The sequence below is a fragment of the Saimiri boliviensis genome, chromosome 8, assembly GCF_048565385.1.
Source record: "Saimiri boliviensis isolate mSaiBol1 chromosome 8, mSaiBol1.pri, whole genome shotgun sequence".
Taxonomy (NCBI): domain Eukaryota; kingdom Metazoa; phylum Chordata; class Mammalia; order Primates; family Cebidae; genus Saimiri; species Saimiri boliviensis.
In genome coordinates, this window is record NC_133456.1 from 65688127 (window position 1) to 65714513 (window position 26387).

The 26387-nt window shown below is 40.0% G+C and overlaps 1 protein-coding gene across 1 annotated transcript in view; it reads right to left on the reverse strand.

Annotated features, from left to right (window-relative positions):
- The window catches only part of LOC101036215 (uncharacterized), a 66645-nt gene that overhangs the window by 16736 nt on the left and 23522 nt on the right, over positions 1-26387 (reverse strand). The gene's annotated exons all lie outside the window — the stretch shown is intronic.

Genomic DNA, 26387 nt, shown 5'->3' on the forward strand with positions numbered 1-26387 from the left:
CAGTCTGGGTCAAGAAGTGGAACCCAACCACAATGGGGCCAACACGGGATGAACCCCCTGTTGTAATGTTGTCCACCCCAACTGCTGTTAAACTTGGAGCCTTCAGACCATGGATACACCACAGCCGGTTAAAGCCAGCAACAGCCCAAGTAAAGTGGACCAGTAAGCAGGATCCAGAGCACCCAACCACACTGATCCTGCAATGAGACCAACCTGCCAGCAGGAGCAACAGCCCTGCTCTAGTCACACAACCAGAGGCCGACTAGTCCATACAGGGCCGAAGCTTAAGAACTCATCAAAAGTAAATATGGATGAAAATCTTAAGCTTAACTGCTATCTTAGTGTCGGTAACTATTCTGTTACTATGCTGTCATCTTTGCCAACCCCTGTGTCCAAGGAAAGATTGATTTGGTCCCTGTGAAGTGGTATAGAAATGTTAATTTTTACTTTATTATTGTTAACTTCAATATCAGTACAAAAGGAAGGGCAACCAGTAGACGAATGTACTTACTGCCGGCAAAGTAATTAAATTAGGAATATGGTAGTTAAAACCTTGCTGTATCAAACATAGTAAGTGTGCAGGGACTCAGGGACTTCTACTTACAATCAACTTATTCAGTTTGTAACACAGGGAATGATCAGCCGTATATGCATTATGATCCCAAGTTAAGAGTGTGGAACTTGGTTAGAGGTCCTAGATAAGTCAATAGACGGGTACCTACCAAATCAGACCCAAGTCTCCCTTACCCCTGAGAAGAACATAAATCTATACTTTAATTTCTGTCAGACAACATTCACATAGACAGCTTGGCCCAATAAGGTATAACACAGGATGTGGCATTCATTGTTACAGACCCAATCCTGATTGTCCACAATCCTACTTGCTTAGAAACCTACTGCTGATACTGCCACACACAGACACATATCCCAACTGCAAAAAACTACCACCAAAGGAAATCATATTTATGAAAATACTAACAAAACCAAACTGAAAGGCAAACAGCTGCCATCCTGTAACCCTTACAGTCCTCGAGCCAGACACGTCCATGTGGAACACACGCTACTGTATCACAATGCATTTAAGTTAAAAAAAAAAAAAAAAAAACAGTCACCTTATGTTATTATTAAAGGCTCGGAACCTTCCAGCTCAACACCATTTCTGAGTTTTCAAGTCACTTTATGGAAACTATAAAAAAACTAACCAAGAGGTTCTTGAACCCCCTCCAGTAGCCAGTAATCTGTTTGCTCAACTGGCTAAAAGTATAGCTCATAATCTAGGTGTTTCCTCTTGCGGTGGAATGCAGTGGCCACGGGAAGCAAGACAAGTAACGCCTCGAGAAAATGTTACTTAACCCTACCTCTCCCAGACCAGCACCCAAGTGCTCAAGCATCTGGCTCTTAAAAATTTCCATTGTCAGGAGGTACTGTATTGCCTGCTGGGGGGTACACTTTTGTTAACCCAGGAGGAGAATTGGCTTGTTTAAGGCAAAAATATTATAACCAAACAGTGGGAAAAACTTTGTGGCAGGGCAAGAATAAACAAGGTAAAACTACCTCCAGATTGTGACTCTACAACCCATTTTCTTGCTTCCCAGCTTTAAACCACTCCTGGTATCAACCTGAAGCACCCGATAGATGGCAGGCACCCCCTGGCCTTTATTGGATTTGCGGGCAGTTAGCATATCAGCAATTACCAGCTAACTGGACAGGAGCCTGCATACCAGGGACAATCAGACCATCCTTCTTATTCCCTTTACAGCTAGGAGAAACTCCAGCATACCCTGTTTATGATGAAGTGAAAAACAGAAGTAAAAGAAGTGAAAACATCAGAGGAAGTATAAAAATAGGAGACTGGAAAGACACTGATTGGCCACCTGAAAGAATTATTCAATATTATGGGCTAGCTACTTTAGCACAAAATGGGTCATGGGGATATGGTACTCCCATTTATTTGCTTAATTGCATTATAAGATTACAAAGCAGTGCTTGAAATCACAACCAGTGGAACTGCACAAGCTTTAGAGCTGTTAGCTGTACTATCCACAAAAATGAGAAATGCTATTTACCAAAACAGATTAGCTTTATATTATCTCCTGTCCCAGGAAGGAGGTGTATGTGGAAAGTTTAACTAACTGTTGCTTAGAAATTGATGATAATGGAAAAGCTGTCATGAAAATACATGCAAAAATGTGAAAGTTGGCCCATGTCCCAGTTCAAATTTGGAAGCCTGGATGGTCACCACATTCCCTCTTTGGAGGTTGGCTCTCATTTTTTGGAAGATTTAAAACACTAATAGGAGGGTTTGTGATTATTCTAGGTAGGTGCTTAATCCTCCCATGTCTCTTGCCTCTCTTGTTTGCAAGCATACAGTCAACCATAAAAGCAGTAGTAGCTAGGCATACCAGCACCCAAATAATGGCCTTAACTAATTATCAACCTGTCCCCCAGGAACTATCACCACCCGGCCATGAGTTGCCTGGAAGCAATGAGCTCATCGAACTTACTTAAATTTTTTCCTTAAGTAAACCAAAAAAAGAACCAGAGTGAATGAGTAAAACAGATTAAGTTAATTTAGCAGCACCTCAGTAAATACAAAAGGCTACATCCTCTATCAAGGTAATTCAAGTGTATCAAGGCAAAGCTCTCAAAGGCCTGCAATCAGTGTCAAGAAATTATATCTAAACCTCCTTGTCAGGACCACCATGGCATCCTCTCTAGCCCCAGAAAATGGCTGGCTAGCCAGTGATGAGTAGGATTCCTCAAGAAAGGAACAACCTAAGACAGGCACAGGTGCAGAGGTGCATAAACGCCAAGGCAAGAAAAAGGCCCTGATGCTATGCCTGACTGGAGGTCCTAAAGCAGAGCAGACCCAAAGTGTGCTTAGTCATCCCAAAGTAAAAGAAAGTAAAACTTTGGAGTAAAGAATCAAGGTGCAACTTACATAAAAGGCAGTTAAAACATCTGTCCTACCCAAGTACTCTCTCCTACATATAATTTAGTACTATCTTCACAGAGGAGGCCAGGATAGTCGTGCATTCTAGCAAAAGTATTACTTATAAAAAATCCACCAAAGGGGGGCATGAAGAGGGCAAAGAAAAATTGATAAAACACCATAATATAAAAAAAAAATTAATACAGGAAAGAGAAGGAGAAATTTTTCTAAGCAAACTTCCCTGAGTCTTTCCCCCTCCCATGGAATTTTATTCTGCTTTTCAAGTTTTATAAGTTTATAAATTCTTATCTTCTAGTTCTCTATAGCTGATAACAGTAAGTTTCTGTAACACAGAGAAGGTCATAAGAAATAACCAGGCAGGCTGGACTCCTGCCTTGTAGGCGCTGTAACAGAAGGCAATAGATAAGGCCAAATGCCATTACTCAGGATAACAAGCCAGACTGCTTGAGATAACTAAATTATTATTATTATTATTATTATTATTATTATTATTATTTGAGACAGAGTTTTGCTTGTTACCCAAGCTGTAGTGCAATGGCACGATCTCAGCTCACCACAACCTCCGCCTCCTGGGTTCAGGCAATTCTCCTGCCTCAGCCTCCTGAGTAGCTGGGATTACAGGCACGCAGCACCATGCCCGGCTGATTTTTTGTATTTTTAAAGAGATGGGGTTTCACCATGTTGACCAGGATGGTCTCAATCTCTGGACCTCATGATCCACCCGCTTTGGCCTCCCAAAGTGCTGGGTATTACAGGCTTGAGCCACCGTGCCCAGCGTTTCTCTTGATTTTTTAAATGATCACCATTCTAACTGGTATGAGATGGTTATCTCCTTGTGGTTTTAATTTGCTAAGTTATTTAATTTAATAACTAAGATCAGAGCAGAACTGAAGGAGATAGAGACACAAAAAAACCCTTCAAAAAAAATCAGTAAATCCAGGAGCTGGTTTTCCTGAAAGATCAACAAAATAGACAGACCATTAGCCAGATGAATAAAAAAGAAAGAATAACCAAATTGATGCTATAAAAAATGGTGATATCACCACAGATTCAAATCATCAGAGATTACAAACAACTCTATGCACATAAACTAGTAAACCTGCAAGAAACGGATAAATTCCTGGACACTCGCCTCCTCCCAAGTCCAAACCAGGAAGAAGTTGAAACCCTGAATAGACCAGTAACAAGGTCTGAAGTTGGGGTAGCAATTAAGAGCCTACCACCCAAAAAAAGCCCAGGTCCAGATGGGTTCACAGCTGAATTATACCAGACATACAAAGAGGAGCTGGTATCATTCCTTCTGAAACTATTCCAAATAATCCAAAAAGAGGGAATCCTTCGCAAATCATTTTATGAGATCAACATTATCCTGATACCAAAACCCGGCAGAGACTCAACAAGAAAAGAAAACTTCAGTCATAGATGCAAAAATCTTCAACAAAATACTGGCAAGCCGATTGCAACAGCACATCAAAAAGCTTATCCACCATGATCAAGTAGGATTCATCCCAGGGATGCAAGGCTGGTTCAACATACGCAAGTCCATAAACGTAATTCACCACATAAACAGAACCAAAGACAAAAACCACCTATCTAAACTGATGTAGAGAAGGCCTTTGACAAAATTCAACAGCCCTTTATGCTAAAAACCCTCAATAAACTAGGTATTGACAGAACATATCTCAAAATAATAAAAGCTATTTATGAGAAACCAGCAGCCAATATCATACTAAATGGGCAAAAACTGGAAGCATTGCCTTTGAAATCTGGCACTAGACAAGGATGCCCTCTCTCACCACTCCTATTCAATATAGTACTGTAAGTTCTAGCCAGAGCAATCAGGCAAGAAAAAGAAATAGAGAGTATTCAAATAGGAAAGGAGGAAGTCAAATTGTCTCTATTTGCAGATGACATGATTGTATATCTACAAGACCCCATTGTCTCAGCCCAAAGTCTCCTGAAACTGATAAGCAACTTCAGCAAAGTCTCAGGATACAAAATCAATGTGCAAAAATCACAAGCATTCCTATATACCAATAGCAGACTTAAAGAGAGCCAAATCTAGAATGAATTGCCATTCACAATTGCTACAAAGAGAATAATACCTACGAATACAACTAACAAGGAACATAAAGGACCTCTTCAAGGAGAATTACAAACCACTGTTCAAGGAAATAAGAGAGGACACAAACAGATGGAGAAACATTTCATGTTCATGGTTAGGAAGAATCAATATCGTGAAAATGGCCATACTGCCCAAAGTAATTTACAGATTCAACGCTAGCCCCATGAAGCTACCAATGACCTTCTGCACAGAACTGGAAAAAAAAACACCTTAAACTTCATATGGAACCAAAAGAGAGCCCGCATACCCAAGTCAATTCTAAGCAAAAAGAACAAAGCAGGAGGCATCACACTACCGGACTTCAAACTATACTACAAGGCCACAGTAATCAAAACAGCATGGTACTCGTACCAAAACAGAGATAAAGACCAATGGAACAGAACAGAGGCCTCAGAGGCAACACAACATATCTACAACCATCTGATCTTTGACAGACCTGACAAAAGCAATGGGGAATGGATTCCCTGTTTAATAAATGGTGTTGAGAAAACTGGGTAGCCATGTGCAGAAAGCAGAAACTGGACCCCTTCCTGACACCTTACACTAAAATTAACTCCAGATGGATTAAAGACTTAAACGTAAGGCCTAACACCATAAAAACCCTAGAAGAAAATCTAGGCAAAACCATTCTGGACATAGGCGGAGGCAAGGACTTCATGACCACAACACCAAAAGCATTGGCAACGAAAGCCAAAATAGACAAATGGGACCTAATCAAATTCCACAGCTTCTGCACAGCAAAATAAATAGTTGTTATAGAGTGAATCGGCAACCAACAGAATGGGAAAAAATTTTTGCAGTTTACCCATCTGACAAAGGGCTGATACCCAGAATTTACAAAGAACTAAAACAGATTTACAAGAAAAAAACAAAAACCATTCAAAAGTGGACGAAGGATATGAACAGACACTTTACAAAAGAAGACATACATGAGGCCAACAAACATATAAAAAAATGCTCATCATCACTGGTCATCAGAGAAATGCAAATCAAAACTGCATTGGGATACCATGAAAAAATGCTCATCACCAGAGAAATGAAAATCAAACCTACATTGAGATACCATCTCACACCAGTTAGAATGGCGATCATTAAAAAATCTGGAGACGACAGATGCTGGAGAGGATGTGGAGAAATAGGAACGCTTTTACACTGTTGGTGGGAGTGTAAATTAGTTCAACCATTGTGGAAGACAGTGTGGCGATTCCTCAAAGACCTAGAAATAGCAATTCCATTTGACCCAGCAATCCCATTACTGGGTATATATCCAAAGGATTATAAGTCATTCTACTATAAGGACACATGCACACGAATGTTCATTGCAGCACAGTTTTCAATAGCAAAGACCTGGAACCAACCCAAATGCCCATCACTGATAGACTGGACAGGGAAAATGTGGCACATATACACCATGGAATATTATGCAGCCATCAAAAACGATGAGTTCACGTCCTTTGTAGGGACATGAATGAACCTGGAAACCATCATTCTCAGCAAACTGACACAGGAGCACAAAATCAAACACCGCATGTTCTCACTCACAGGCGGGTGTTGAACAATGAGAACACATGGACACAGGGAGGGGAGCACTGCACACTGGGGTCTGTTGAGGGGAAATAGGGGAGGGACAATAGGGGGTGAGGAGTTGGGGGGATGGCATGGAGAGAAATGTCAGATATAGGTGAGGGGGAGGAAGGCAGCAAATCACATTGCCAAGTGTATACCTATGCAACAATTTTGCATGTTCTTCACATGTACCCCAAAACCTCAAATGCAATAAAAAAATTTAAAAAATTAAAAAATAAACAAAAAAAAAAAAGAAAAGGGATACTCTACCTGCTAGAGATTTCTAGTTGTTTCACATCCTTGCCAGCACTTTGTATTATCAATTTTTACAATTATTTTAATTTTGGACATTTTAATATGTATATGGATATCTCACTGTGGTTTTAACTTTATAGTTCTCTAATAACTGATGCTGTTGAACATCTTTTTTAATTTTTATTTTTCTATTTTAGAAATAAGGTCTTACTTTACCATCTAGGATGGAGTGCAGTGGTGGATCATAGCTTACTGCAGCCTCGAACTCCTTGGCTTAAGTGACCCTCCCCTGCCTTAGCTTCCCAAGTAGCTGTGACTACAGGCATGTGCCCCCCATGCCTGGCTAAATTTTATTTTATTTTTTTAGAGGCAGATTCTCACTATGTTGCCCAGGCTGGTCCTGAACTCCTGGCCTCAAGCAATACTCCTGCCTCAGCCTCCTTAGTAATTACAGTTATAGATGTGAGCTACTGCAATCAGCTGACAGCATCTTTTCATGTGCTTATTTGCCACACACACACACACACACACACACACACACACACACAAATATATACATACATAGATATATATTTTTTTTGGTATCTGTTCACATTCTTTGCCCAATTTTTTATTGGGTCCTTTTTTTTGGCGGGGGGTGTCCAGAGACAGAGGGTCTCACTCTGTCACCCAGGCAGGAGTGCAGTGGTACAATCATGGCTCACTGCAGCCTTGGACTCCTGGACTTGAAAGATCCTCTTATATCAGCCTCCCAAGTAACTGGGAATATAGGCGCATGTCACCACACCTGGCTATTTTAAAAATGTTTTAATAGACATGAGAACTCATTATGTTGCCCAGGCTGGTCTCAAACTCCTAGGCTCAAATGATCCTCCCACCTCAGGTTCCCAGAGTGCTGGGATTACAGGCAGGAGTCACGGCACCTGCCTTATCATTTCTTATTGTTGAGTTTTAAGAATTCTTTATATATTCTGGCTACAAGTCCTTTGTTGGCTATATGATTTGCAAATAATTCTTACTATTATATAGCTTATCTTTTCAGTCTCTGAACAGTATCTTATGAAAGTTTTTAATTTTAATAAAATCTAATTTATCAATTTGTGTTTTATGCATTGCAATTTTAGTATTGTTTCCATGAGAGTTCTCTGCCTAATCCAATGTTATAAGATTTTCTCCTATGTTTTCCTCCAAAAGCCTTAGTTTTACATTTTATTTTAGTCTATGCTCTATTTTGAGTTGATTTTTGTCAAGGGTGTGAAGTCTAGTTTGAAGTTCATTTTTTAACATATAGATGTCCAACTGTCTACATGGCCCAGACAGTTGTCTGTGGAAAGGACTATTCTTAGCTTTATTGCCTTTGCACCTTTGTCACAAATCAACTGAACACATTTCTGCAAGTCAGTTTCTGGATATTCTTCCCTGTTGCATTAATCCATGCAGTCTATACCTTGGCCACCACCGCACTGTCTTGATTACATTAGCTTTAGAGTTAAGTCTTGAAATTGGGTAGTGGGAGTCTATCAACTCTGTTCTTCCTTTTCAAAATTATTTTGGCTGTTCTTTCATTTGCCTATTCATACAAACTTAGAATCAACTTCTCTATATCTATTAAAAATTACCTTGGGATTTTGATTTGGATTGTTTTCACACAGACTGCTTATAGATCAGTGAGGGGAGAACCGACATCTTAACTATAATTGAGACTTCCAAATATATCGAGACACAGTGTATCTTTACGTTACTCAGGTAATCCTTGATTACTATCAACAGTATGTTTTCAACATACATATCCTATACATATTTTAACATTTGCATTCTGCCATTGTATATATCCCAGTTATATTTCTATTACTATATTTTCAGTACTAAAATTTCCAAAAATACTTTTTATTTTTACTTTTTGGCTAGAATGTCTCCCTGCTCATTTGAGAGTGTCCACCTTTCTCTTGTGGAGCTTATGTCTTAGACACAAGTGACAGTACCTCGGTTAGCTTTGGGTTGGAGTCTCCTGACTGCCTTTTCTGTTTTAGTTTGTTGAGGTTTTCTTAGTATGCTGAATGATTTTGGATTGTATTCTGGACACCTGAATATTATGAGACTCTGTCCTCTTAACCTCTTCTGGAGAATGCTGATTGTTTTGTTGTTTTTTTTTTTTTGTTTTTTTTTTGAGACGGAGTTTTGCTCTTGTTACCCAGGCTGGAGTGCAATGGCACGATCTTGGCTCACCGCAACCTCCGCCTCCTGGGTTGAGGCAATTCTCCTGCCTCAGCCTCCTGAGTAGGTGGGATTACAGGCATGTGCCACCATGCCCAGCTAATTTTTTTTTTTTTTTTGTATTTTTAGTAGAGACGGGGTTTCACCATGTTGACCAGGATGGTCTCGATCTCTTGACCTCGTGATCCACCCGCCTTGGCCTCCCAAAGTGCTGGGATTACAGGCTTGAGCCACCGCGCCCGCCCGAGAATGCTGATTGTTAAAAATTTTGTTTTAGTAGGCAGTTAACAGAGTTTCAGGCCAGAAGTCCTAACTCTCCTACTGTGGGCTTTGATTCTAGTGTCAGTTTAATTTTCAAAGCCTCTATAAGTGCTGCTCAGATGTGCCCCTCAACAGCCATCCAGGGACCTGGATCTCAGGCCACACAGTATTTCAGATCCTGAGGCCCCAGTGTACCCTTTTCGGTCCTTTCAATTCATGCGTGTAGGGATGAGCTCAGGACCTCATACACAGCTTTAGGGGATCCCTTTCTTGAGCTCCCCTCCTCTTTGTGGTTTCTCCAACACTCTTAGACACCAGGGGTACCTTCCTCTGCCCTCTGGCTGACAAGCTGGGGTTTGAGCCTCTCTGCTCTGTCTTGCATCTCCCACAACTGGGTCTTCCTCTGGGGCAAAGCAGTAAAAGAAAATAAGCAAGTAACAGGGATTCTCTCACACTCTTTGGATCCCAGGGATTCCTTTACTCAGTTCTTCTGGCCAAAGAGAAGAACTCTTTCTGAGTTTAAGGTATGTGTGTGATTGCCATAGCCACCATCGATGCCGGAGTGTAGCTACAGACCTTACGGCTTGCTTTGGGGCAAGGGTATCTATCTAGGTCCTTTTATTAGAAACAGAGAGTTACTTTTAGAACTTTTTCTGTCTGCCCCTAATTCCCAGTTCTGTAATTTGCTGCTCTGATTCTCAGCCAGGAGATTTAGGAGAAATATATAAAACTAGTAAACTCTCTGCCATACTGGCCTACAGATTTTGATTTCTCTTCCCAGTCTGCCTGCTACTATTTACTTTTCAGGGTCCTCAGGTTGTTGCTTTATGTCTTCTCTCTGGAGTTTCTAGCTGTAATCAGTGTTAAAGAGATAGGGTATCATATACTTATTCTAGCCTAACTTGAATTAATTGTGGATTTAAAGCTAATCTTACAAAAGAAGTCCCAATTTATCTAACATCTAACATGTGCCACCTAATTGTCATTTCATTATTTCTCGAAGTGAATTCATTTTAAAAGACCTTTAAACAAAACCTTGGCACAAGGACATAAAAAACCATGTTTCATAAGAACTGTAATAAAGCAATTAATTCCATCAATCTTAAAACAGATCCAAACACCATAGTCAAACATTAAGGTAAACTATTTAAACATACCCAGATTAATTAGCAATGGCTATGGCCATGTTTCTCAAATTCTTTTACATAGAGGTAGATAGTTTGCATTGCATGAAAGCTGTTTCATTTTCTCCAGATTTTGAACAGTAAGTTCAGCTGAGTGTACATGTCTACACTTACAGGTAGGTATATATGAAAACGGTTTAATGGTTTGATTAGAACTCACTCAAGGAACTCCAAGGTGATGGTTCCTTTGAGTTCTGCTTCTATACTCTTCCCATGGAATTTTAGTTTGAGATAGATAGACTGAGCCATGAAAGATGAAGTCATTGTTTAATCCTTCAGCATGAACTGTACTGATTGGTGGGTGATGATGGCCAGCCTGTTCAGAGATGAGTCTAAATCCAAGGTCATCTCTTAAGATTTTTTTTTTAAAGCAACATTATAATTAACTCTAGCATTAAACATGTATCTAATTGCCCTTTCCAAGTAAACAATTCTTTTCTTTCTCTTTCTTTTTTTTTTTTTGAGATCGAGTGCAGTGGCACAATCTTGGTTATGACCTCCGCCTTCTGGGTTCAAGTGATTCTCCTCCCTCAGCCTCCAGAGAAGCTGGGATGACAGGCATGTGCCACCACACCCGGCTAATTTTTGTGTTTTTAGTAGAGACAGGGTTTCAACATGTTGGTCAAGCTGGTCTCAACCTTGTAATCCACCTGCCTCACCTCTCAAAGTGCTGGGATTAAAGGCGTAAGCCAACACATCTGGCCAACCATTCTTTATTCTCATTACAGTAAAATAATTGAACCTATGAGAAATTATACAAACACAACCCAAACCACCAAATCCAATGTTGTAATGCTAGCTACTTGAACAAATTAAAATAAAGAACACCCACATGAACTTGAATGCTTACATGAAAAAACAGTATTAGTTATATAAATTTAAAACATATCATTCCTTTTACATTAAAATAGAGAAATCTAGTATGTCCACTTTCAAACATCTAGGGAATAAATGAGATCTAAACTTGTGCAGAAAAGAACAACACGTAGAAAAACAAAAGCCAAATAAAATCCCTTAATCATGTATAAACAAGACACTGGCTAGCTCAAGTAAAGAGAACTGCACTTATAAATGCAGTCACTGGCTTTATGCAAACAACATATACTTATGCTAATATATTTTATTTTACTTCTATTTTTTATAAAGAGAGATTTTTATAAGAGGGTCTCACTGTTGCCCAGGCTGGAGCACAGTGGCTTATGACAGGTCCACTCCCGCTATTGACCAGCACTGAAATTTTGACTTGCTCCATTTCTGACCTCCCTCTCCTGGGAGGTCACCATATTCATGCCAAACTTAGTGCACCTGACCAGCATAGTGCACTACAGACCAGGGCTCCTGGGCTCAAGAGATCCTGCTGCCTCAGCCTCTCAAGTAGTTGGGACTACCGGCATGTGCCACCATAACTGGCTAATATCGTAAATGATTATTTTTAAAAACTCAATCCTGTTTTACCATCTACCTAAAGAGAAAAGGAGAGTGATTAATCCCATGGGATCAAGAATACCAAAATCCTTGCAATTATTTCTTATAATGGTACCTTTTATGTATGTTTCAGCATTTTTGACAGTCTAGAAAATAATAGCTATCCTAGAAACAAACATCAAAATTGTTAACTTGCTCTTGTCATATATAATTGTTATTGGTGATGACCAATATGTATGTATTTCTCTTCTTCATCTGCAAGGCTATATAAAGCATGCAAGTGAAAGACCTCACCGCACCAATTCATAAGTCTCTCCCAGCAGTGGGTTGAAAGGCTTTCTAGTCCACTCCCACTGAGAAGCAATAGCAGATAACAGCAAACATAGCTACACACTGTGAGACAGAGCATGAGAACAAGTCAAAAATAGCTGAGCTTGCTCCACATTCTTTCAGGAACTGAAATTTTGCCAAAGACAGTAATTTACAGAATTATTTTGAGAAGTTCAATTATTCTGGAATTTTAATATGGCTCTAGCAGGATATGGAAACTTGGATATTCAGAATGAAAATACTTTGAGTCACTTCCTATAGTGTTATTCCCAGTCATGGTTTTCATCACCCTCTAACAGTGCTACAGATTCTCTCAAGGACTTTAGAAAAAAAAAAACCAAAAAACCCTCAAGTCCAAAATTACTTTTAATTCATTTAAATTTTTTAAAAAGTATGACATTCCAGGATTTGGGAAAGAGATATAAAACTCCACACCTAACTGGTGTTAAGTCCAATGTGGCTGGAAAATGCTGATTTATATAAATGAAAGAACAGAAAGACTCAGTTTAGAATGCTATTGCTTTGTTGAAGAACAACATGTCTACTGTACTCTGCCTCTATCTAGGCCATCCATGTACAACACATAAACATCTTCCATCTAAAAAATTAAAAAGTGCAATTCCTTGCTTTTAACATATAGCAGTGTATATATATTTATATACACATGCAAGCACAAACATATTTTTCTTTTTTTTTTCTTTTGTTTGTGTATGTGTTAACTTCTTGGAAATACCCTGAGAAAGTCTGAAAGAAGAAAGGTTGAATTCCTCTAACACAACACTACTTTCTAACCTAAAGATTTAGAAAAGCCCTCTAATATCCAGGTTTACTTATGGGCCGCCTCCCACTTCTCCTGTAAATACTCATTGGTCTTTGCACGATGGTGTCATCCTGACGAGGGGACAATCCAGACATGTAGACTGAGCTTTTGGTAACATTTCCCAATCTCACACTGAATTTAACAGTAGTTGTGTGAATGTGTGTGTTTGGGGCTGGGTTGATAGCAAGGTCTTTAACACTTAGACCTTTTCCTCACTTGCCTCATACCTGCATCCTTTCTACAGAATCAGAGTAAACTGGCCTTGTGGATGAGGTTAGTATGTTCCATGTATTCAGTTAGGTGCTGTAGGAAGCTCAGAGGCTCATTAAATATGATCACTGGTATTGTGATCTTGTATAGTTCCTATTTAAGCAGAAAATTGAAACTGTTATGTCCAATATACATAATAAACAAACCTATTTTTATCTTTACATAACATCGTGCTGGAAAGGACAGAACAGAAACTAACAAACCGTGAAATTTCATCAGCGTTGGTTCAATTTCACAAAATCGTTCCAGAGCACCTAATATCATGGAGTCTATACTTCTAGTCCTCGAAGGAGGAAATAAAAAGACTGCTCAAACATTCTCCTTGGCTTCAGGGAGCTCACCATCTGCAGGTGACTGGCTGGAGTGCAGTGGCACGATCTTGGCTTACTGTAACCTCTGCCTCCCAGGTTCACCCAATTCTCCTATCTCAGCCTCAGGATTAGCTGGAATTACAGATGTGCACCACCAGACCTGGACGATTTTTTTTTTTTGTATATATATATTTTTTTTAGTAGAGACAGGGTTTCACCATGTTGGCCAGACTGGTTTCGAACTCCTGACCTCAAGGGATCCAATCCTCCCACTTCGGCCTCCCAAAGTGCTGAGATTACAAGTGAGAGTCATAGAACCTGTGCTTCTATTTTTCAATAAAAATGATCTTTATTTTTTGCTATTAAAAAACCTAACTGGGAAATATATAACTTAGTATAAAATATAATAATATTGAAATAAAAACATGAAAATGTCTCTTTACTTCCGTTCTGCACTCCTCTCTCCAGAGATAAAACAACAGCAACACTCTGCAATACATACGTATGTATTTACACAGAAATGCATACATACTCCTGATTTACATTCACACACAGATTTTTTTTTTTCTTTGAGATGGCATTTCGCTCTTGTTGCCCAGGCTAGAGTGCGATGACGTGATCTCAGCTCACTGCAAACTCCACCTCCCAGGTTCAAGTGATTCTCACACCTCAGTTTCCTGAGTAGCTGGAACTACAGGTGAGTGGCACCACGCTCAGCTAATTTTTTCTATTTTTAGTAGAAATGGGGTTTCACCATGTTGGCCGGGCTGGTCTCGAACTCCTGACCTCAGGTGATCAGTCTGCCAAAGTGCTGGAATTACAGGCATGAGCCCACCACTCCCAGTCAAGACTTGTTTAATGCATGGCATCAGCTCTATGTATTGACTCATTACACTTTCACCGTGTTTGGGGGATCTTTTGGGGGAGTATTATACACATGTAAGGTCCATACATTGAGTCTTCCGAGTTCTTTTTTAATTTTTTTTTTTTTTTGAGATGGAGTTTCACTCTTGTTACCCAGGCTGGAGTGCAATGGCGTGATCTCGGGTCACCGCAACCTCCGCCTCCTGGGTTCAAGCAATTCTCCTACCTCAGCCTCCCAAGTAGCTGGGACTACAGGCACATGCCACCATGCCCAGCTAATTTTTGTATTTTTAGTAGAGACGGGGTTTCACCTTGTTGTCCAGGATGGTCTCCATCTCTTGACCTCGTGATCCACCCACCTCAGCCTCCCAAAGTGCTGGGATTATAGGCGTGAGCCACCACGCCCGGCTGAGTCTTTCAAGTTCTTTGTAATCACAGGATAGTGTGATGGTAAGACCACTGAACCAGATTGACTTCCACTGCTGGGTTCACCATTTACTAGCTGTGTACCTTTGACCAAGTTAAACTCTGTGCCAGCTTCCTCATCAATAAGTACTAAGTACTAATATAACAGTAAATCTCATAAAGCATAGTCTGGGCACATTAGTAATGCTATATATGTGTCTGTTAAATTGAAAACAAAGTCCATATATGGACACACCATAAACTATTTAATCATAAGAAAACAGGCTTTCTCTCTAAGTAGAGTTTCTAGTAAAAAGCATGCTAATTTTTTCTTTTTTTACAGATAATACCAAGCTGAATGCTTTTCAAAACAGCTTTATCAATTTATACTTGCACCAATGCTACGTAATAGTCAACATCTCTGATGCTAAAAGAGGTGTATTACTTTCAATCTGTTCCTTGTCATGTTCATGCTTTCATTAAACTCATATTTAACTGAGCACCTACTCAAGGACTATAGCACTCACTGATTTTCCACTCCTTCCAACTGCTAGAGTAGCAAAATGTACTGCTCACAGCTGAGCACTGGATCATAGATTAGATTCTATTACCTAGTGTTATGGTATGGGTGGTAACCAGCTTATCTTGCTACATATATAGTGATATAATTCTCTGAGAAAGAGATACTATATTATACTCCATCTACATCCCCCCCAGCACCTCATGGAGAGAGGGGAACACTGCAGTGTGTCCCACCCCAGAAGTACCCTGCATTCTCACTGCCCCTTGAGTTTTCCCTTTTCAGGCATTTGTCACACACTTTCCACCTCCTTCCTCTTTGAAGACAGAGGTCTTGCTTAATAATGCATGATGGTTAACACAGCTAAATGCTGAGTAAAAAGTAAGTTCCTTTCGGAATATTATTCAGTGCTAAAAAGAAATGAGCTATCAAGTCATGAAAAGACATGAAGGAAACTTAGACGCCCATTACTAAGGGGGAAAATATGACATTCTGGATAAGACAAAACTATGGAGACAGTAAAAAGGTCAGCGGTGGCCCAGGGGAGGGGGAGGGATGAACAGGTAGTACAAAGGCGATTTTTATGGCACTGAAAACACTCTGTGTGGTACTATAATGCTGGATACATGTCATTACATGAACATGGAACACCAAGTGTGAGCCCTGGTGTAAACTATAAACTTGTGGCTCACCAGTTCTAACAAATGGGCCCCCCCGATGAGAGATGCTGACAATGAGGAGACTATGCACACGTGAGGCCAGGGAAATTTTTGAGACTCCATCTCAAAAAATTGTACCTTCCTCTCAACTTTGCTGCGAACTGAAAACTGCTTTATAAAAGTCCATTAAAAAATAAAATTAGGCCAAGCATGGTGGCTCACACTTGCAGTCTCACCACTTTGGGAGACCAAAGCAGGAGGATCGCTTGAGCCCAGGAATTTGAGACCAGCCTGGGCAGCAAAGTAAGATCCTGTCTCTAAAAAGAAAAGAAAAGAAAAAAAATCAGAAAACTAGCCAAGCATGGGGACATACCTCTGTAATCCCAGCTACTTAGAAGGCCAAGACAGAAGGCTTGCTTGAGGCTCAGGAGATCAGTGAGTCATGTTTGTGCCACTGCATTCCAGCCTGGGTGACAGAACATGACCTTGTCTTAAAAAATAAATTTTAGGCCGGGCGCGGTGGCTCAAGCCTGTAATCCCAGCACTTTGGGAGGCCAAGGTGGGTGGATCACAAGGTCGAGAGATGGAGACCATCCTGGTCAACATGGTGAAACCCCGTCTCTACTAAAAATACAAAAAACTAGCTGGGCATGGTGGCACGTGCCTGTAATCCCAGCTACTCAGGAGGCTGAGGCAGGAGAATTGCCTGAGCCCAGGAGGCGGAGGTTGCGGTGAGCCAAGATCGCGCCATTGCACTCCAGCCTGGGTAACAAGAGCGAAACTCCGTCTCAAAAAAAATAAAATAAAATAAAATAAAATTTTAAGAAAACTAATTTTAATCAATCATACTGTAGGAAAGATCAAATTATCTTTCTAGTCCTGCTACAGAAAATATCAGTCACAGCCATGTAATAAAAGAGAATGAAAGCCAAAACAGAATGACAAAAAAAGTAAAGAATGTTAAGGCAACTAATTAATAAAAGTTTTTAATGATTTTTGGTTTATATTGTGTTACTAGAAACATAACTGTGGTACTAGTGATATTTACACTTCAACACTTGTGATTTTTCCTCATTCTAAATAAATATGTTAAAATCTGGAAGAAACAGGTTATTAAGCAACATGTTCAAAAATATTCTAATCTTGTTAAATGTTTTTATAGACATAGAAACAAATGCTAAAAGATAGTAACATCAAAAAGTTAACAGTAGGTATCTCTAGGAGTTGGGGATATAAGGAATCCTAATAACCCTCCTTATTCTTTTCTGTATTTTCCAAAGTTCCTAAAATGAACATGCACTGCTCTTCTAAACAAGGGTAAAATGAGATGTTACTTTAAAACCTAACAATAGGCCAGGTGTGGTGGCTCACGCCTGTAATCCCAGCACTTTGAGAGGCCAAGGCAGGAGGATCATGAGGTCAGGAATTCAAGATCAACCTGGCCAACATGGTGAAACCCATCTCTACTTTTTAGTATTTTTATACAAACATTAGCAGGGCATGGTGGCAGGTTCCTGTAATACCAGCTACTGGAGAGGCTAAGACAGGAGAATTGCTTGAACCTGGGAGGCAGAGGTTGCAGTGAGATTGTGCCATTGCACTCCAGCCTGGGCAACAGAGTGAGACTCGGTCTCAAACAAGACCAAACAAAACAACAGGCTGTTACTTCTTGGGCAAGGTTGCGAAAGAAAGAAAGAAAGAAAGAAAGATAGATAGATAGATAGATAGATAGATAGATAGACAGACGGATAGACAGACAGATAGATAAATAAGAAAGGGCTCTGAACAGAGTAGAATGGGAGAGGGGAAGTGGGAAAATTGGTATTTTGTGGGGACAGTTTCAGTTTTGTAAGCTGAACTGAAGAGAGTTCTGTGGATGGATGGCAGTGATGATAGCACAGCAATGTGAGTGTACTGATGCCACTGAACTGTATACTTAAAAATGGTAACGGTGGTGCATTTTATGTTATGTATATTTTGCCATAATTGAAAAATCAAGGGAAAAAAATGAGCTCTGAGATCAAACTTCCTGCATTGAAATCCTAGTTGTACCACCTACTGCTTGTGTGGCAGTCAGCAAGTCACTAACCTCTCCCATAGTGGGGACAATTTCATTACATACACCAGACTTGTAAAGATGAGATGAATTCATTCATATCCAACACTTAAAATAGTGCCAAGCATACGTTAAGTGAGCAATAACTGCTAGCTATTATCACTATTATTAATCATTCATACAAGATCTCCAAGCCCTCCAAGGTTGCAGGAAAGCAAGTATGCCTCAATGGTTGGGATACTTTGCCCTGACCCAGGGGGAGGCGAGCTGCAGAGAAGCTACACACACAGCAGCTTGGCATAGGGATCTGAGCTTAAAAGGTGAGGTAGTGAGAGACAGGGTGCTGCCCCTCCTGAATCCTGAACCAAGAGGTATCCAAACACTAGCATGGTAGGGGTTCACTGTAGCGGCAACCAGTGATAGTCGGTGACACAGACTATGCCATTTCTGGCTCATCCCTCTTCCTGTTTTCTACATTTCCCTTTGCTGTGCTCAGCAGCAGGGTGGGATTAATCATAAAGGCATTTAAAAAGTTTATTCATGAAAGAGATGAAGAGCTTTACCTGTAAGTCTGATTTTGAATCTTTTTTTTTCCTGAAAAACACTCTAAGGAATCACGTATTTAGTGAAGAAGGAACAGATGGACCGGGAATGACATTTTAGTATTTATGAGCTAGGAATGCTTCCCTCAAAGAGATTTTGCTTTCTTTTCTCAGGAATACTGGCCTAGGGATGTAATCTTTCAACTCTAAAGCAATGTTGCTTGCATTGCCATTTCTCCACATACAGCTCCGTGGGAAAATACAGCAGAGCAGGATGGGGCAAGCAGGTGTCCACAGCCACGGGCTGCTCAACACCAGCCACTCAGCCTTTCCAGGAGTTCAAAGCCAATGACAGAGGGTGGTGTGAACTCTGGAGACCAAGGCACCAAGGATGTAGGTTTATCATTAATTCAGTAAGTAGATTTATTTTTTAATCATTTGAAAAGCTTCTAAAATTCAAAAAAGCTCTTCGAGTAAAACGTTGTAATCTATAATAATTTAAATGGCTTTCCATTTCTTTTAGTAACTCAGAATGAAGGCATTCAAGAAAATGGAAAGGCACATGGGCGGGTCAATTAACAGAGGGAATTCCAGGCAAAACCCAGACTGCCATAAAAACAACATGGACCTTGGAAGAGTGTAACATGCTATTTAAAGCACAGCAACTTAAATGCAAATTGTATTGCCTTCATCATCTGTAATTATTTTTAAATAATGTTACAATTATTTCCATTGCTAAAACCTACAGTGCTGTAGGGAGGTAGTAAAAACTCAATGTCACCAAGTATATTTTGTTTCCTTCCCTCTTAGACCTTTTGGAAATTCACTGACACACCATTTTCACTTCCAGTTGAATGAAGTCTGGTGTTGCATTCTCTAGATATTGTACACAACAAATATGTGTGTATATTCCAATAATAAAGAAAGCAACAATTCACATTATTAAGATCAGGCTTCAGCAAGAAGCACTGCCTAGAATACTTCTATCGTTCAGAGCTTCAGGCAGCTGGAAAAGTTAAACATTTCTGTCAAGCAGTTTCAACCTATGACCCAGCTGAAAGCAGTTTAAATGTATCCATCAAATTAATAGCAACCAATGATGAAACTGCAGAAACTCCTAATAGCAGCTGCTCATCCGCTGACAAACTGAGAAGGCGAGAAGGCTGCTTCGTCACTTGAGCACTAGAAAAACCTGAGAGCAAGGCCAAGTTTGAGCTCAACTGAAATTGAAAATATTGTATAAATGTAAAGCCTACCACTGTAACAGGATAGAAGTACAACTACTTAAGATCTGGGGTTATAGAGAGAAAATCCCCTCAGGTGCCAGGCTAAGTGTGTCTGCTCTGTTGTCCGGATAGCATCTTGTGGGCAGGGTGCTCCCTCGAATGTGTGACCAAGCCCTGGTAGGTCCCAGGCCTCTTTCTTCACTGACAGCTGGTGGCCGGCGGCAGTTGGCCGTCCCTTGGATACAGCCATGCCTCCTGCAAAACGGCAGTGATGATAGCAGAGCAATGTGAGTGTACTGATGCCACTGAACTGTATACTTAAAAATGGTAACGGTGGTGCATTTTATGTTATGTATATTTTGCCGTAACTGAAAAACCAAGGGAAAAAAAATGAGCAAGCCTAAGACGGCACCTGGACTGGAGGGACCAGGCTGATCCTCTTTGCTCATGCTCCTACCATCCCGAATCATAGCATAGTATTCATACCTGGAAATGTGAAAACCTCCATGGCATCACACAGGGCAGTTTAGAAACAGTACTGTTATTAGCAAAGCCTCTTTTACTCAGGAACCATTAACCTACGTTAGGGCTCCTTGACTGCCTGTTTCAATTAAAGGAAAGACACAATATGAGAAATAGGATCTTCAAGCATTTCTTCCCAGGCTGAAAGATTCTGATTTTAGACCACTCTAAGAGTAGGGGTGGAGATACCAAATTTTGTTGAACTATTTTGCTACTTCTGTCCTCTCTCTAGTCGGTATTTATAACATGCCAGATTTGGCAAAGCTCCAAATCTTATCTAGCTCCCCATCTATCTTAGAGTTGGAATGCAAGAACAACACAGTTGTCATGGTGGCATATACAGTATCACGTGAGTCCAGAAATAACATCACATCCCTTCTGACAGTTACTCTGACGCGGGGATATGACTGGGAAGGAGGTTTGGACCCAAGGTTATGTGGCAGATATTCTGTACTGGAATGAATGAGCTAAATCTTTAGTTTGTGGCAAACATCTTAGGTTTCATGGTGAGATAAAGCATTTTATCAAAAACCTTTTGGCAAAGATTTACTTCAGTGAAAAATATTTCAATTTTCTAAACCCTTTCTCAGTATTGCAAGGTACAACTGAGTGATAAAAACCGTTCAATGAATTGAGATGGGAGCACTTGAGAAAAGCTTCTCTAGTGTATTTTCCAGAGGACAAGTAGCCAATGTCTAATGGAAGGCAACAAAACCTGTGCAAGTTAGAGTTTTTCAAAGTTGGCTTTTTAGTAACACTGAAGGAAGTCCTAATTGTTGGCTTATAAATCACAGACAAAAATTTTTTTTGTAATAGAATCTGACTTTTGGCACACAGTCGAGAAGGGGGTCAAAGAACTACTCTTTGACCCTGGTGTCCTATGTACCCCGTTTCTATCCTCCTCTTCTCCATCCTTTCACTCCAGTGGCTTTCTCAGCAGGGCTCAGCCTGAAGATTGAGCTCATTCATTCTGCTATTTAAATATCCAGTGATGACATTACTGGATTTTTTTTTTAAACCCAAAAAACTCCTACTCCCATCTGTCTATTAATATGAGCAAAGCTCTAAATCCTTGCATCTATTCAAAAACAACAACATAATTGTTACTAAAAATCCTGTCTCATTCTAGCAGCAAGTGATATTCATCTCAGATATCCAAACCCAATTGAAAACAATTCTTTTCACTAATACCATTTTACCTTTCGTTAATATTTTCATAAATTTTATAATGTCTACAATTTTAATCTTTCAAAGACTAATATTTATAACAACAATGCAATGAAATCTTTAGTACTGAAGTCTTACTGGATATAGCTTTTTAAATTTTAATTTTTAAACATTTCTGCAATAATGAAGTATAATAGGTAAGACTCAGAGATTTAAAAAATTGAATTAATATTCTATAGGAAGAATAAAATGGAAATACAAGTTAAACGAGACATGGAAGTATAAGCTTTTCAATTACTAAAGAACAGCCTGCTCATGTATTTATTTAACAGAATGATAGTGGCAGTCAAAACTTGATGGTATGTGGATTCCACTAGCAACCTTTAAAGAATGATACGACACTTTACTTTCACTTTAAATAGTTGGTATTCATGATATACCAGATCTTTGTCACCTCTTGCAATAATCCAGGACTATTCTATTTCTGCAAGACATTTGAACACACACAACATTGGCATGTGCATGGCCTTGAGCTCAAGTACCTCCTCAAATTTTGTGCCGAGTTCCTGGGGCTGGTTGCCTAAATCACTGAGTGTGAACACCCACAAATTAACCTCTGGCTGAGCCCTGCTGAGAAAGCCACCGGAGTGAAGGGATGGAGGAGAAGACGACGACAGAAAAAGGGTATACAAAGGACATGAGGCGAGGCTTTGGGATTACAGAGTCCTGTGACCAAGGGGCAACGAGCAGAAAGAAATAAGCAAAGGCTTCAAATGACTAAGCAGTATCAGGATTAGTTCTCAGGAGCTGGAGATTTGTTTGTTTGGTAAAAGCTTTAGCCATAAAGATATTTAGGGTTGAATTCCAGTTATGTAAAGTACTCATTTCATGTGGTATAATCCAACATTTTGATCCTGCCCGAAACAGACTGGGAGAAGAAAAGAAGAATGTCATCGGAAACCGAAGTGGTTAAATGCTATTTGGAAAAGGTAAAGTACAACGTGCAGATGCGCGGGACTGGGGGAGATGGGGCAGAGTAAGCCCAGCTGGGGATGGGGCTGTGGGCACCAGGGGCCAAGATGATAAATGCCTGAAGAAGAAACTCTCACTTTCCTTCCTAAGACAAAGTGAGACCTAGACCGTATCTGGCAGATAAGCATGTGTACTGTGAATTTATAAAAGCCACATATTTTGAATACTAATAGCATTACACCCTAAAATGATATCATCATAGCATATAAATCTGCTGCATTCATTTTTTAGAAAAAGATGAGCTGGGGACCCTAGTTGAATGTGGAATTGTGGGGCTGTCACCCGCAGGATGCTCACACCCTGCACTCTGCCCTGGCACATTCCTCCCAACAACAGAGAGCAGAAGAACTATGGCTCAGTATCAAATTTCCTCTTCAACTTTTAAGACTTCCTATTAACAAATTAAGAAACTGGGTAAATGGAGGTAAGGAAAGAGAGATGATAGCTGAAGGTATGGACATGTCTTCTGGATCTGAGTTTCACCCCCACAAAAAGGACACAAAGTGAAGTATTTGGATTAATGTGATAGAATCAGAAACATGCAGGCCAGGCATGGTGGCTCACACCTGTTACCCTAGAACTTTGGGAAGCCAGGGAGGTGGAGCGCCTGAGGTCACGAGTTCAAGACAAGCCTGGAAAACATGGTAAAATCCCATCTCTACTAAAAATGCAAGTATCAACTGGGTGTGGTGGCGCACACCTGTAGTCCAAGCTACTGGGGGTCTGAGGCAGGAGAATTACTTGAAACCAGGAGGCAGAGGTTGCAGAGAGCTGAGATCACACCACTGTACACTGCCCTCCCCACCCCAGCCTGGACTAGAGAGCGAGACCCTGTCTCAAAAAAAAAACCTCAGAAATATGAAATGGGGGATTTTTAAGTCAGTGTATTAAGACCTATGGATACCACTATTTTCTAGCTTTGGACCTGTTTTCTTTTGGGATATGGAAATAGGAAGATACTGGAAACTGTTTGATACTAAAATTTACCTTAAAAATATGAGCCAGGCACAGTAGCTCATGCCTGTAATCCCAGCACTTTAAAAAGCTGATACTGGTGGATCACCTGAGGTCAGGAATTCAAGACCAGCCTGGCCAACATGGTGAAACCCCATCTCTCCTAAAAATACAAAACTTAGCTGCTTGTGGTGGTGGGTGCCTATAATCTAAGCAACTCGGGAGGCTGAGGTAAGAGAATTGCTTGAACCCAGGAAGTGGAGGCAGAGGCTGCAGTGAGCCAAGATCACATCACTGCATCCCAGCCTGGGTGACAGAGTGAGACTCCAACTCAATATATATATATAGTGGTAATAGTTGTATTTTGCTCTCAAGTCTCCTCATTTTTAATCTCTCCTGAGTGCTTATACCTCGATTGTGTCTGCTGCCTAAGAAAGAAGGTCCTACAACAGAAGTGCCCAAAGAATAGCATTTCCAAAAGCTAGGTGATTTCCTTTCAATCCACATTAATAAAAATATTCTTCCAGAACATTCGTCTCCTATGAACCTCAGCAGAAAGAAGTTTCCAAAAACACAACTTCCCCTGAAGCTCTCTCTATGCATTGAATCAATAAGTTCTACTAATATGATTCAGAATATTCTATGGAACCTTTTCAACCCAAACAGCTCTGTGCTTGCTGTATTTTATTATGATTCAGCATAAGCATTTACTTTTACAAGTAGTTCTGTGCCTAAACATAAAAGTAAAATGGCATTCTAGAGAGAGTGTCTTTGAGAGCATGGCAGGTACAATCCAACATAAGTCTCGATTAAGACAAACTAGAGAGACTGCTGGAAACCTACATGAACAAATTCATAACACCAACCCTAAGGCTGACACCCAGTTAAACAGGAGAGAGCAGGAAAAAGAAATCAGGCAGCAGAAATACAGAAAACTGCATATTCCATGATGGCCAAAAAAACCAAACCACATATGAAATGTTTATACAAACAAACCTTACAAAGATGCAGTGCAAATTCTATAGTAACTTAGAGCAGTGTTTTTCAAACAGTGGGTTTGGTTCATTAACAAGTTGTAAAATAAATTTAATGAGCTGAAATCAGCATTACTTTAATATAATGGAAAATACAATTTGTAGTAATGATGTGTATTCTTTTGTGAAACAGATTTTAATTTTCAGGACACACACACACACACACACACACACACACACACACAAGCATACTGGATTACAAAGGTAAGCATATTTAATCAAGGGTTTGAAAAATATTGACTCTGCAGAATGCAAATAAATACTAATTTTTATCTTGAAATTTTCATTTCCAAAGAGACAAACGTGTGTAACTGTCATCTTACTGTCTATATACATTTGCTTTGTCCTGTTGAATCCTAATTGAAATAAAATTAGAGCTCAAGTCTCATTCTCAGCTGTGATTAATGATAATAAGAACTATTATTTATTGAGTACAATGTTAAACCAGGGATTGTTCCAGGCATTTTATATAAATTATTTCTCTCTCAGTACACCTCTAAGATACAAATTACGGTCTTAGTTTTACACTGGATGGAATGCTACTCAGGAACTGCAACTTGCTCGGGGTCTCACAGCCAGCAAGTGGAAGAGCGGGAATTAGATCCTACATTATCAGGCTACAAAATTTAGATCAATTACTCTCTATGCAGGAGTCAAAAAATATCTGTTTAAAATTAATGTTTATGGAATTCGTTCCTTGGAACTTACATTTAGGAAGTTTCAAATTTCATTATCCACTCAGAGAAAAGAGACACTGGAAAAATGCCAGAGGCCAGGCGCAGTGGCTCACGCCTGTAATCCCAACACTTTGGGAAGCTGAGGTGGGAGGAATGTTTGAGCCCAAGAGTTCGAGACCAGCCTGGAAAACAGCAAAACTCCTTCTCTACTAAAAGTACAAAAAATTACCCTGATGTGGCGGTACACGTCCGTGGTCCCAGCTACTCAGGAGGCTGAGGTGAGCAAATCAACTGAGCCTGGGAGGTTGAGGCTGCAGTGAGCCATGATAGCACCACTTCACTCCAGTCTGGATAATATGAGTCCCTGCCTCAGAAAAAGAAAAATGCCAAAGTGGGCACCTCTGCAGTGGATAAGATTTCAAGCCGCAGAATGAAGTGTGTATGAGGTGAAATGGAAAATTCTGGGAGTGCTCCCACGTTACACACACAATTGCAAAGTGTTAAAAGGTAATGTCCAAGCGGATTCTTTTGTGCCACATGACTTACATGTTTAAGTTTCATCATTCTCAGTGGTCCAAGGTCACAGTAGGAAAATGTAAGAGCACTTGACCCAGAATCCTAGCCCAAGTAGTATCAGGCAGTGTTGACTAGTACCTTCAATGGAATCCAAGGATTCCTATAAAAGGAAATGCTGCCATCTCCTCTACCTCCCTCCCCACAAATCAGATCCATCTCCACAGATAACTAAGCAGATACATATTGCAAGTATTTAATATACCACACATAAAAACTCCAAATGCAACAACTTGCTCTTTGCACAGAAGTGTAAGTGAAATTCTGTTTTCTACTGTGGAAGTGTCTGTTCTTTCTCAGAGTTTCTAGGTAAGTCTATAGGGCAATACAAATGTGCTGAGACAACAGAAAAAGAGCAGTTTCTGTTTCTGGGTTTTTTGTTTTTTGTTTTTTTTTTACCTCAAAAACCTTATTAAAGCCATTAGAGTGACTCAAATTCTTG